Here is an 11,230-nt window from a genome sequence, read left to right on the forward strand (position 1 = left end):
CCCTGGGGGTGGAATGGGCCACACCGTTGTGTTAGCCAGGTGGGTACTTTCTACCAGTGTGGACACATCTGTGAGTGAAGTAGGGTTAGGTGCTGCACAGCAGGGGTCCCCAGGTGAGGAGAAGGGTTCCCCGTGGTTTAGCCTAGTGGGCCCTGAGAGTATTTTAGAGGGATCCAACTGGGTTCAGAAAGGCGTAGAACAGGACTAGTCCCCTGCTGTTTGGGCCAGTTTCCGTGTTCAATTTCCCGAAGCAGGGAATCACATTGAGGTATCATTTAGTCTACTCTGGCTTTAGGCTGGAAGGGGGTTGTGTTGAAAATAGCCCTTTTTGCAGGGTTACCCCCAAACTTTTTGCTTCTTCCTCCTTTATTTTTCCTGACCAGTGGTTGTTGGCTATAGGACTGCTGATCAGTGTTAAAGTGCATATGCTCTCTGTATAAATTGTTATTGTGATTGGTTATCCATGATTGGCATATTTGTTTTACCAGTAGGTCACTGAGTGTGCCAGGGCTGGTGATTCAAATGCTACTAGTGGGCCTGCAGCACTGATTGTGCCACCCGCATGAGTAGCCCTAAAATGGTGTCTCAGGCCTGCCACCGTAGTGCCTGTGTGCAGTTGCTAACTGCCGTGCTGACCTGGCCAGTGTCCCCACCAGCCAGGCCTAACCCTTCCCTTCCTGTACACATTGGACACCTATGGAAGGCCATAGGTACACCCCTGGGCAGGGTGCATTGTATATGAAAGGTAGAGCATGTACTAGTGTGAGTGACATGCTCTGATAGTAAAATACTGCTTCCATTTCACTATTTAAAGGCTATCTTGCCCATAGTCTAGAAAGGGGAATGCTGTGTATAATGTTTACCTGCATATCTATATTTATAAAAACGAAAGTATGTCTGTTTGTCCTTTATGCATTATTACACCATTCATCCGATCGCCACAAAACTTTGGGAAGTTTTTGAGTACACTCCCGTGAAGATTTCTAGCAAAAAAAAAAAAATCAAAAAAAAATTTGGTAAAAGTTGTTGAGTACACTCTTGCGAAGGTTTCTGGCAAAAAAAATGATTTTTTCAAAAAATATTGGCCCCCCATTTACAGTTTCCAGTGCGACTCGCTTTTGCAATGACCATCAACAAAGCACAAGGACAATCGCTGCAAGTGTGTGGACTAGATTTGGAGAATCCGTGCTTCTCACATGGACAACTGTATGTGGCCAGCTCACGCATCGGAAAACCTTCTGATTTATTCGTGTACGCACCAGATGGAAAAACAAAAAATACTGTGTGTCCACAAGCACTCGAATAAATAAAGAGAATTAAAACAACACTTTAAAATGTTTTCTATATTAAAATGAATAAGATTCAATAAAAATGACACAATGACGCAATGGAACTTTTGTTGCATCTACAGGTACTTTCGGCTAAAAGTGACGCAACTGTGGATTATTTTGGTGCAAACCTTTGAACTATTTTTGAAGACTTATTTGGGAACAGTTGATGTTGGATTTTTGTTGTTTTGGTCTTGTGTAGTTTAGATAAAGATACTTTATTTTTCTAAACTAGTGTAGAGTGTTTTCACTGTGTTACTGTGAGTGTTGGTACAAATACTTTACACATTGCCTTTGATAAGCCTGTTTGCTCGTGCCAAGCTACCAAGGGAGTGAGCAGGGGTTATCCAAAGAGTGTATCCTCCTTACCCCGACTAGAAGCAAGGGTCCCTATTTGGACATTGGTACCTACCTCTGCCAACTAGAGACCCCCAGATCTAACAGAATGCATTGTCATTTACAATGCCAGTAGCTCAAACTTGCGTAAATGCAAGACACTAAGGCCCAGATATAGGTAAATCTGATTTACCGACTCTAGAATACCGAATTTTACTGATTCAGTATTCTAGATTCGGTAAAGCAGATGTAGGTAAAAAATCGGTAATTTTTACCGAATCTGTATGATTCGGTAATTACCGAATCGGTATTTACCGATTCGGTAACTGACATTGATTCCTATGGGCCTACAGGACCATAGGAATCAATGTCAATTACCGAATCGGTAAATACCGATTCTGTAAAATTACCGATTTTGCAAGGGTGACAGGGTGTCACTTTGACACCCTGTTGCACCCCTGATTTTGACTTGTGTGCCATGTGACACACAGACATGCCCTTAGGGCATGTCTGTGTGCCACATGGCACAGGTGTACATGCACAGATGTGCATGTATACAGGTATTCGTTATTTACCATGCAATAGAATTGCATTTTTAAATAACGAATCGGTAAGGGCCTGTGGCACTGTTTTCTGTGCCTCCTACATATTGATTTACCGATTTGGTAAATTTACAGAATCTGTAACTTTACCGATTCGGTAAATTTACCGATTCTGTACATTTTAAGGCCCCTACATCTCCATTGGTAAATACCGGTCGGTAACGGCCGAAATCGGCCATTACCGACCGGTATTTGCCGACCTACATCTGGCCCTAAGAAGCCCACTTTACCGCTTGTTTTTTTAAAAAAACAATAGCATGGTGTTTTATGAATTTGAATTTGAAATGCTCCTAATCAATTGCCTGCTCTTTTAAAAACGTACCGATCTCGTGCTGCACTAGCACTTTCCTGACTCCCAGGGACTTGGGCGGTCCTCGCAACGAGGCGGGGCTGTCATCTTGGTCAGCATACTAGACGTCCCTTCCGCCCATGCACCACTATACAATTGGCACACTGACGCGACCGCGTAGAGGACGTGGGCAGGTCGCATACCGATGGCGCGCCAAAGGCAAGCTTGTCTGCACCAGTCCTCGCTCGGACCGGGCTCAGGGCCAGTCCCCCTGGCTCTCAGATGCCAGATTTTATAAGTTACTCAAAGGAGAATCTTCTTGATTTGAACTTCTTCACAGGTAATTACACTACCTGTCTGTGTGCAAATCGCCAGGCAATTCATAGCAAAATTATACTAACCTGTCCCAACTGTAATTTAAGACTACCCACATCCTATTCCACCCAACTAAATCACCCAAAACTAAGGGAGGGACTACCAATAAAAGAGCAGAGGTTGATACCCTATGCTGTCTCTTGCTTAATGCTAGGTCTTTGGTCAAACACAGTTCAGAGTGTGCTCTCCTTATTGAGGAACATAAAATGCTTTTATTACAGAATCCTGGTCAGACAGGGCGTCAGAGCCAGACCTGGTTAAAGCTACACCTCTTGGGTTCTTATATTATGCCCAAGATGGACCGCATAGAAGAGGGGGAGGATTGGCAGTTACATACCACAGCTCCTTACACTCCTCCTTCCTAACAGCTTCCAAACCAACTTGTGAAGCGCTCTCGTTTAATTTCTACATCAATCATTTCAACTCCTTCAAGGGCATTCTTCTCCATCGACCCCAAGGCCCTAGAAATGCATTAATAGCTGAAATTGGTACGCTAATAGAGGATGGGCTCTGTTCAGATTCCTTTACAATCCTTGGGTATTTCAACTTTCATCTGGAAGCACTCGCTGACCCAGATACAATCACTTTGGGGGGAAGTGATGAATAGTGGTGATCGCAAGCAACTGGTAGAGAGCCCCATGCATCTTGCAGGGCATACCTCAGACAGGATCTTCTCCAATAACCCAAAACTGATTTGTAGGGAGGTGCAGCCGCTTATTTGGTCAGACCATGCTGCCATTCTATTTGAACTCACCTCCCAAACTCCCATCATGGCAAGGAAGGAGTCAAAAAAGAGGTAGTAACAGGAGCCTGGAAGAAAATCAAGAGCCCAGTACTAGATGCACTCCTTACAGAAGAACTAAGAGAAGCCTTGGACCAAGGAGGCCAGGCTGCACTAATTATGTTCGAACTTTCCGCAGCCTTTGATGTGGTCCATCATGATGTTCTGATGGACCGTCTATCTACATGTGGGGTGCAAGGGAAAGCCTGGAACCTGTTGAAATCCTTTCTAACAGATATAACTCAAACAGTGGACCTAGATAATGCCCGCTCCAAACCTTTCTCCCTCCCATGTGGAGTACCACAGGGCTCCTCCCTTAGTCCGACCCTTTTTAATGTATACGTAGCACCACTAGCGGCAGTGATCAGGTCCTTTGGATTTCAGCTGACTTCCTACGCCCATGACACGTGAATAGTGGTGTCACTAAAAGGAGGTAGAGATAGGGGAAAGGTTTAATGATTGCATGAAAATGATAAAATCCTGGATGATGACTAAATGCTTAACCCCTTCACTGCTCATGACGAGCTCAGCTCGTCATGCAGTACACTGGTCGTGTGCTCATGAGCTCGTCATGAACAATGGGAATATAGGGTCTGAGGCACAGGAGGAAAATCTCCCTAGCAGCGATGTGGTTAAAGTTAAACTCCAGCACAACAGAGGTCTTCATTTTTGGCAATAATGCCAACTTTTGGACCTAGGACTGGTGGCCAAATGAGCTAGTGATTCTTCCAGAGCCAGCCAGGAAAGCGAAAAATCTGGCTGTCATAGTAGACAATAAACTCTCTTTTGGGGGCCAGGTAAACACGGTGACCTCTGCCAGTTTCCTTCTTTTAAGAATGATAAGGAAAATAAAATCATACCTACCAGCAAACTGTCAAAGGATAGTAATATCTTGAATCCTATTGAGGGTGAACTATTATAATAGTCTGTACCTTAACGTTCAAAAGAAATACCTAAACAAGCTTCAACTAATACAGAATGCAGCAGCTAAACTGCTGACTGGGACACCAAAATTTGTTCCTGTTAAAAAAGAAATAAAACGGCTACACTGGCTCCCTGTGAAACAATGGGTTAATATTAAATCCCTGTGCATGGTTTTCAAAGCCCTTCACTGAACAGGGCCAGACTACCAACAACAACGCTTCCAATGGTACAACCCCAGAAGAGTCCTTTGTTCAGCTGAAGCAAAAGGGGTGGTTGTACTGCTAGTTAAAAATCCGAACTGGGGCAGTAGAACCTTTGCACCTGCGCTGCCCAGGCATGGAATGAGCTTCCTTTTGACCTTAAAAGCACCACAGAACTGCTGACATTCAGGAAGGGGCTTAAAACCTGGTTGTTTACCATGTAGACGAAGACATACTCTGGAATTTGGACAGATAGTAGCCAGCGCCAGGACACCCTCAAGTAACCGTGCGCTCAAGAAATGCAATTAACATAACATAACATATTGCAAATAGCAGGCATCATGGACAGCGGGAGGGCCGGAGAAGGCACAGACAATTTGGGTAAAGAAGGCATGACAATGGGAGGGAGGGCAGGGTTGTAAAGAAGGCACCAAAGCACGTCTTGCCTGCAGTGAGAAAAACTGGATAAAGAAAATAGTGCTCACATTCTAAATAACACGTACCGTGTAACAACCAAAGTAAAGGGTCAGTCGCCATGGGAGGTGACAAATGAAGAGGAGGCGGTACTTAAGGAGGGAATAACACGCCTATTTACAAATCAGAAGCCAGCATTTAGGAGGCACAATGACACAAGCCTATGGCAGATATGGGTGGAGAGTGGGCGGGGCTTCTATTCCCTACTCCGCTACAGCAATTCGCCAGAGTAGCGCATACGCACTGACTCAGGTTCAACCTAACAACAGGGGCACAGAATGAGAAGGTCAGGTCATTATGCACCAGTAAATGTTGTTCATAGAGTCAAACGGTAACGATTATTTGGCGCTGGCCCACTTCCAATTAGGACTGTATGGAAGACGAGATTTGAGTTGGTAATGTCTTATATACAGCAGAATGGAATCTAAACAATAGATGTATAAACTATTCGTCTTTCTCAAGAATTCATCTTTGAGTAGTTTTGTTTTGAACATTTGGGAACCAAATAATATGAAATCACAAGGCAGCCACTACAACATAAAGAATCTGATCTAGTTTAATTAAAAAAGAATTCATGAAAACCCAGTCTGCAACCAATAATTTGTGATACAATACTCTTTGATGCAAGAAAAGATGCATTTCACTAATACGACTTTTGGCAGATTTGAGATCAATAGACCATGTTGATTTTTTGAAGCCTTAGTTTACAAATGTATGACATTTTAACCCAAAACATCCTTTTATGCTCTTAAGTGTAAAGAAGGACATTAAGATGCAATAGTGAAGCATCTTCCGGTATTAGAATAAAAGTAACGAATGTGTTCACCTTCGTCACCTGGGGGATTTGAATTGGAGATGCGGGTTAACCCAGGACTCAAGTTATAAATGCAGATGCATTCCGTGCCTCTCAGGCTAGATTACCCTGAAGATATTTCTTTTTCCAGCAAGCACACACTCAGAACACTAAACTTCCTAGAAAGAGGGGCCACGGAAGTGGCAATGAAATGCCTACAGGCTATGCGGATACTCCCAGCGGATTACGAAATCCCTCAGCCTTGACAGACACTTATTGATAGCGGACGTCTCCGTTTCAGTGAAAGCTATCCTCGCGCGCTTCCCGCCTTCTATCAACCTGCCAATCTCAGGTCAGGATGAGCATGTCGATTGACTGCCACCATCGTTTATTTATGCCTAATGACAGAAAGGGGATTCGGCCATGTTGCGCGCCCCGGCCCCTCAGTAGTAATGGTTCGAGTTTCGACGGAATGCCTGCAGCCCGCAGCCATTACTTATTCAGCCTGCCTTGAAGCATTATATTTAAAGATCATACACTCTCGGACCGAGCCCTCGTGACAAAAGGAGGAGATTTACTGGAAAAGAACCAATCACGTGCTCTCGACAGCAACGGGGGCATTTAGACGGATTGCATTACGATGGTACGAGAAACTGCTTCAGCATTGGAAAGTAGGCTGTAAAATAACGGGATTCAATTAGCTAAGGACTTCACGGGCAGCGGACCAAAGTGGGAGCTTATCTGACTGGACTTAAAATGGGAGAGGGAGGGCAGAGGCGGCCGAGTGTGAACGCTTTATGGACGAGGGGCCTTCGCGTACACAGTGACCTGTGGATTATGAATGGTCTTGTTAGGTATTCTGTAGCTGAACTGAGGTGGGCAGGTCCTAGAATCAGACAATGGTTCCAAAAGTGTCTTATCCCCAGTGCGTAAAAAAAAATGCCAGGGCTCTCGTTAGGAGGCCACCGCAGCTTGCACCACACACTGCCGCTGCCAGGGCTGCCAATAACAGTACTAACACAACTACTCACCATCATACACCTACAAGTGTGGCAATTTGGACTCTTCCAGGTCCCCAAAGCTATAAGAAAGGCTTGGGCAGCAGGTAATAGTCATTTTCAATGTAACTTGAATTAATAATCAGCTGTTGTTGTGGCCACTCTACACCACCTTGTGGCAGACTGTCACAAGCACCGGAATGTGCCAGAAACCACTGGCTAAAATTAAGCACTGCTTATCGCTAGTTTAACAAAAAATTGCCCACTCTTAACATGTCATGAATGCATCACAAAATTTTAACACATATGTGACATGAACGTGCATGTTTCTTACGTGGTTAAATGAATGAGGAAAATGTTGTAGTCTATATTACTAATAAAGAGAGTTTTTGATGTAGAATTAGAGAATATATTTATGTGTGAGTTTTAGTCATGATAATATATATATATATATATATATATATATATATATATATATATATATATATATATATATATATATATATATATATATATATATATATATATATATATATATTAATTGAAGTTCTGGTGAAATAAAGGCTTGAATCAAGTGGCAAAGTGAGCAAGGGGCCCATGTCTGGGCATACACTGCCAACGTAGGGTAAACAAAGCAAACACAAGGAGATGATATGATGGACTGAGCACTGAAACTTTTCAGACACTCGCCCCTAGTATTAGTTATACTGACAATTAATTTGTATAGAAATCACATCATTTATTTCGAGCAAATATGATGTGATTTCTATACAATAGATATATTCCTCAAAATGATAAAGAGGCCGAAAGTTTCTAGTTGATGAATAAATACAATGTTCATCCTTAACATGTTTAGTTTCTAATTAAATGTGATCTAAGATTTGGTGACTTACTTTTAAATATCTTCAAAGTAATTGTTAATACTAAATGTTTTTGTTTATTTCTGCACAGGTGTTTATCTTATTGTAGATGTATAAAAGAAAGACACATGGTAATTATTTTTTACTCCATGTTTCATTAGGGGTCAACTGTTTTTAACGTTTACAGTCCTGAAGATGGTCTTATTGATGAAAGCATAAGGACCGAAACGTCGACAAATACACTTCTTTTTTAAATATAATTTGATTTATATGAAAAGTGTACACAATTGTTACAGGTAAGGGGTTAATTATTGTAAAAACTTTTTTCCTTGTTTCATTGTGAGTTAAAACTACAAGTACCCTATGTTAATTCTCAATATAAAATTATTTTTATACTTACGCCTGTGTTTGGATATATTTGTCTATGATTAGATCTTGTGTTCTCATTTTGTGAATAAGGGAACAATCTAAGTACGTTTATATTCTACGGAAATAAATTATAAAAAAAAATTACATTGCAAGTAATATTTGTTAGCTTGCCTTGAATGGTGAACCAAAAGAGTAAAAACAAGTATTGAAATAAATCCCTTGAAGGCGCATTTACCTGTTCATTTGAATCTGCCCAAACCGTCAGGGGTATATTGGGTTTCCCATTTCATTAGAAAACTTCTAAAAGTGGCATTTCTAAAATAGTTATAATAAATCTGCGCACACCATTGCGCAGCATTTACTATTACAATTACAAATATACTAAACTTGACCACGCTGCTCTTCTCATATCAGGAATTACCACTGAAACACTTATTAGGGAATCCCAATGCATTGCTATGGGAGGGCAGTCCCACAATAGTGAGAAACCAAAATGGCTGTTTGTCACTACTAGGACATGTCACGCACTTAAGGTACACATCCTATCATTACCTACAATGCACTCTGCCCATAGGACTAGCTAGGGCCTACCTTAGGGGTGACTGACATGCAGAAAAATAGGGGGTCACAGACATTGCACACACTTTAGGTGCCACGCCACAGCGGCAGTGACACTGCGTGCACAATCCCTGTAATGGCAGAGGCCCGAGATAGGTTTGAAAGCTGCTTTTGTGGTTGGCGCAATCAGCGCTGCAAACCCACAAGTAGCAGTTAATTTACCAGCCCTGGGTATCTGATGGGAGTTAGCATTCACATTCAATCAAATTTCAATTAACAGTGCAACCCATTTGGCTGATCAATGTGGACCATAAATTGGTAGTCAATGTTAAGAAGTTTTATTAGAAATTATTAATCAAGTTCAAATACTCAACTCTTAAGACCATGCTGTAAAGGTAAAGACTAACAACTGCAAAGTCTCAACCGCCTAAAGAAATTGAAGTGGACTAGAATGACAAACAAGCAGCTCAGTAACAGAAATAAAAGAAAACAGCATCAATATTTAGTGCTCAGAAAATAGTCTATGACTCGCTCGCCTGTACTTTAGAAATCTAAATCTTCTAAATCCAGACCAGGTTAAAGGGATGGTTCGGTAACCAAAATCTCAAGATCAGGGAATTTCCATGGCAGAGATTAGGACAAGACAAAGAAAATCAAATAGAAAAGTGTTAGCATTTCCGAAGCTCAGTCAGGAATTCAGTGAGCCAGGAATAAGTGTCAGCCTAAGCCACACTTAGGAAAGAATCAAAGAGAAGCATTGAGGTCTAAACCTCTCAAAGTTCATTCAAGTAGTAGGGGATCATGGAAACTGCAAGGAATCCACAAGATAGACCTGCAAAGAGTCTGCATAAGGGCTCAGCAAATCAGTTCTGAACTCAGGAAAGGTTCAAAAGGGGTTCTGAAGGGATCTCTTAGGTCGGATGAGGTGAACACTATGTTATATTACACAAAGTCTTTGAGTAACGCCTCTGTTGAACTCGGCCCTTTTTGAAGGGTCATCCCTAAACTTTTTGCCCTTCTCCTAGCCTTTTCTCTGACATGGTGTTGGTGGTTTTAGGCCTCTGGGCACTTTAGCACTGCTGTCCAGTGTAAAGTGTGTATGCTCTCTATGCTAATGATGGTAAGATTGGTCTACACCTGTTTGGCCTATTTAATTTACTTGTCAGCCCCATCGCGGTATGTGTAGGCCATTCTGGGCTTGCCCTCCAAGTGTATAGAAGTGGCTCACTGTTACCTCCTGGCACAGCATCCCTATCCACCCTGTAAGCTGATTCTTTGCTGTCTGCATAGACCCAATCATTTATGACTAGCAACTGTGAGGCTCAGTAGTATAGCTTAATATCTGGGACTGCCAGGCACCCATATAACACCCCTTTTTGCAGCTTGTAGTTTGTTATTCTGAGTGCACCCCCCCTGCCACAGCAGCCATTGAACTTCTTGAACCACATGCTTAAAGACTGTTGGGGGGGACCGGGCATGGGATATTCTACAAGACATATAATAGGCTTGGCAGGGCCATAATTTTAAATATGGCAGCTACTTGTTTGCACTACGGAGGTCCTTGTTTTAATTGCAGAGGCATAGCAGCATCTTCTTCAGCGCACCAGCCCACCAGCGCACCAGCCCACCCCTCGCCGTGTGGGACTCTGGGCTGCATTATCGACGAGGCTTTGACCAAGGCGGCACCGGGTGAGAGGCATCAGCGGGGCTTCGAGCGTGCGGGGACTACAATACCCAGGAGTCCCTGCAAGACCGACGCCCAGCTTCCGGTCCGCTCTCCCTGCTGGCCCGCCCCCGCCCAACTGAGACTTTTTAAAAGCGTATCTGACCATCTACGCGTGGGACACCTACTTGTTTGCACTACGGAGGTCCTTGTTTTAATTGCGGAGGCATAGCAGCATCTTCTTCAGCGCACCTCCAAGTGTATAGAAGTGGCACACTGTTACCTCCTGGCACAGCATCCCTATCCACCCTGTAAGCTGATTCTTTGCTGTCTGCATAGACCCAATCATTTATGACTAGCAACTGTGAGGCTCAGTAGTATAGCTTAATATCTGGGACTGCCAGGCACCCATATAACACCCCTTTTTGCAGCTTGTAGTTTGTTATTCTGAGTGCACCCCCCCTGCCACAGCAGCCATTGAACTTCTTGAACCACATGCTTAAAGACTGTTGGGGGGGACCGGGCATGGGATATTCTACAAGACATATAATAGGCTTGGCAGGGCCATAATTTTAAATATGGCAGCTACTTGTTTGCACTACGGAGGTCCTTGTTTTAATTGCGGAGGCATTGCAGCATCTTCTTCAGCGCACCAGCCCACCAGCGCACCAGCCCACCCC

The sequence above is a fragment of the Lissotriton vulgaris genome, chromosome 3_1 (assembly GCF_964263255.1).
Source record: "Lissotriton vulgaris chromosome 3_1, aLisVul1.2, whole genome shotgun sequence".
NCBI lineage: Eukaryota > Metazoa > Chordata > Amphibia > Caudata > Salamandridae > Lissotriton > Lissotriton vulgaris.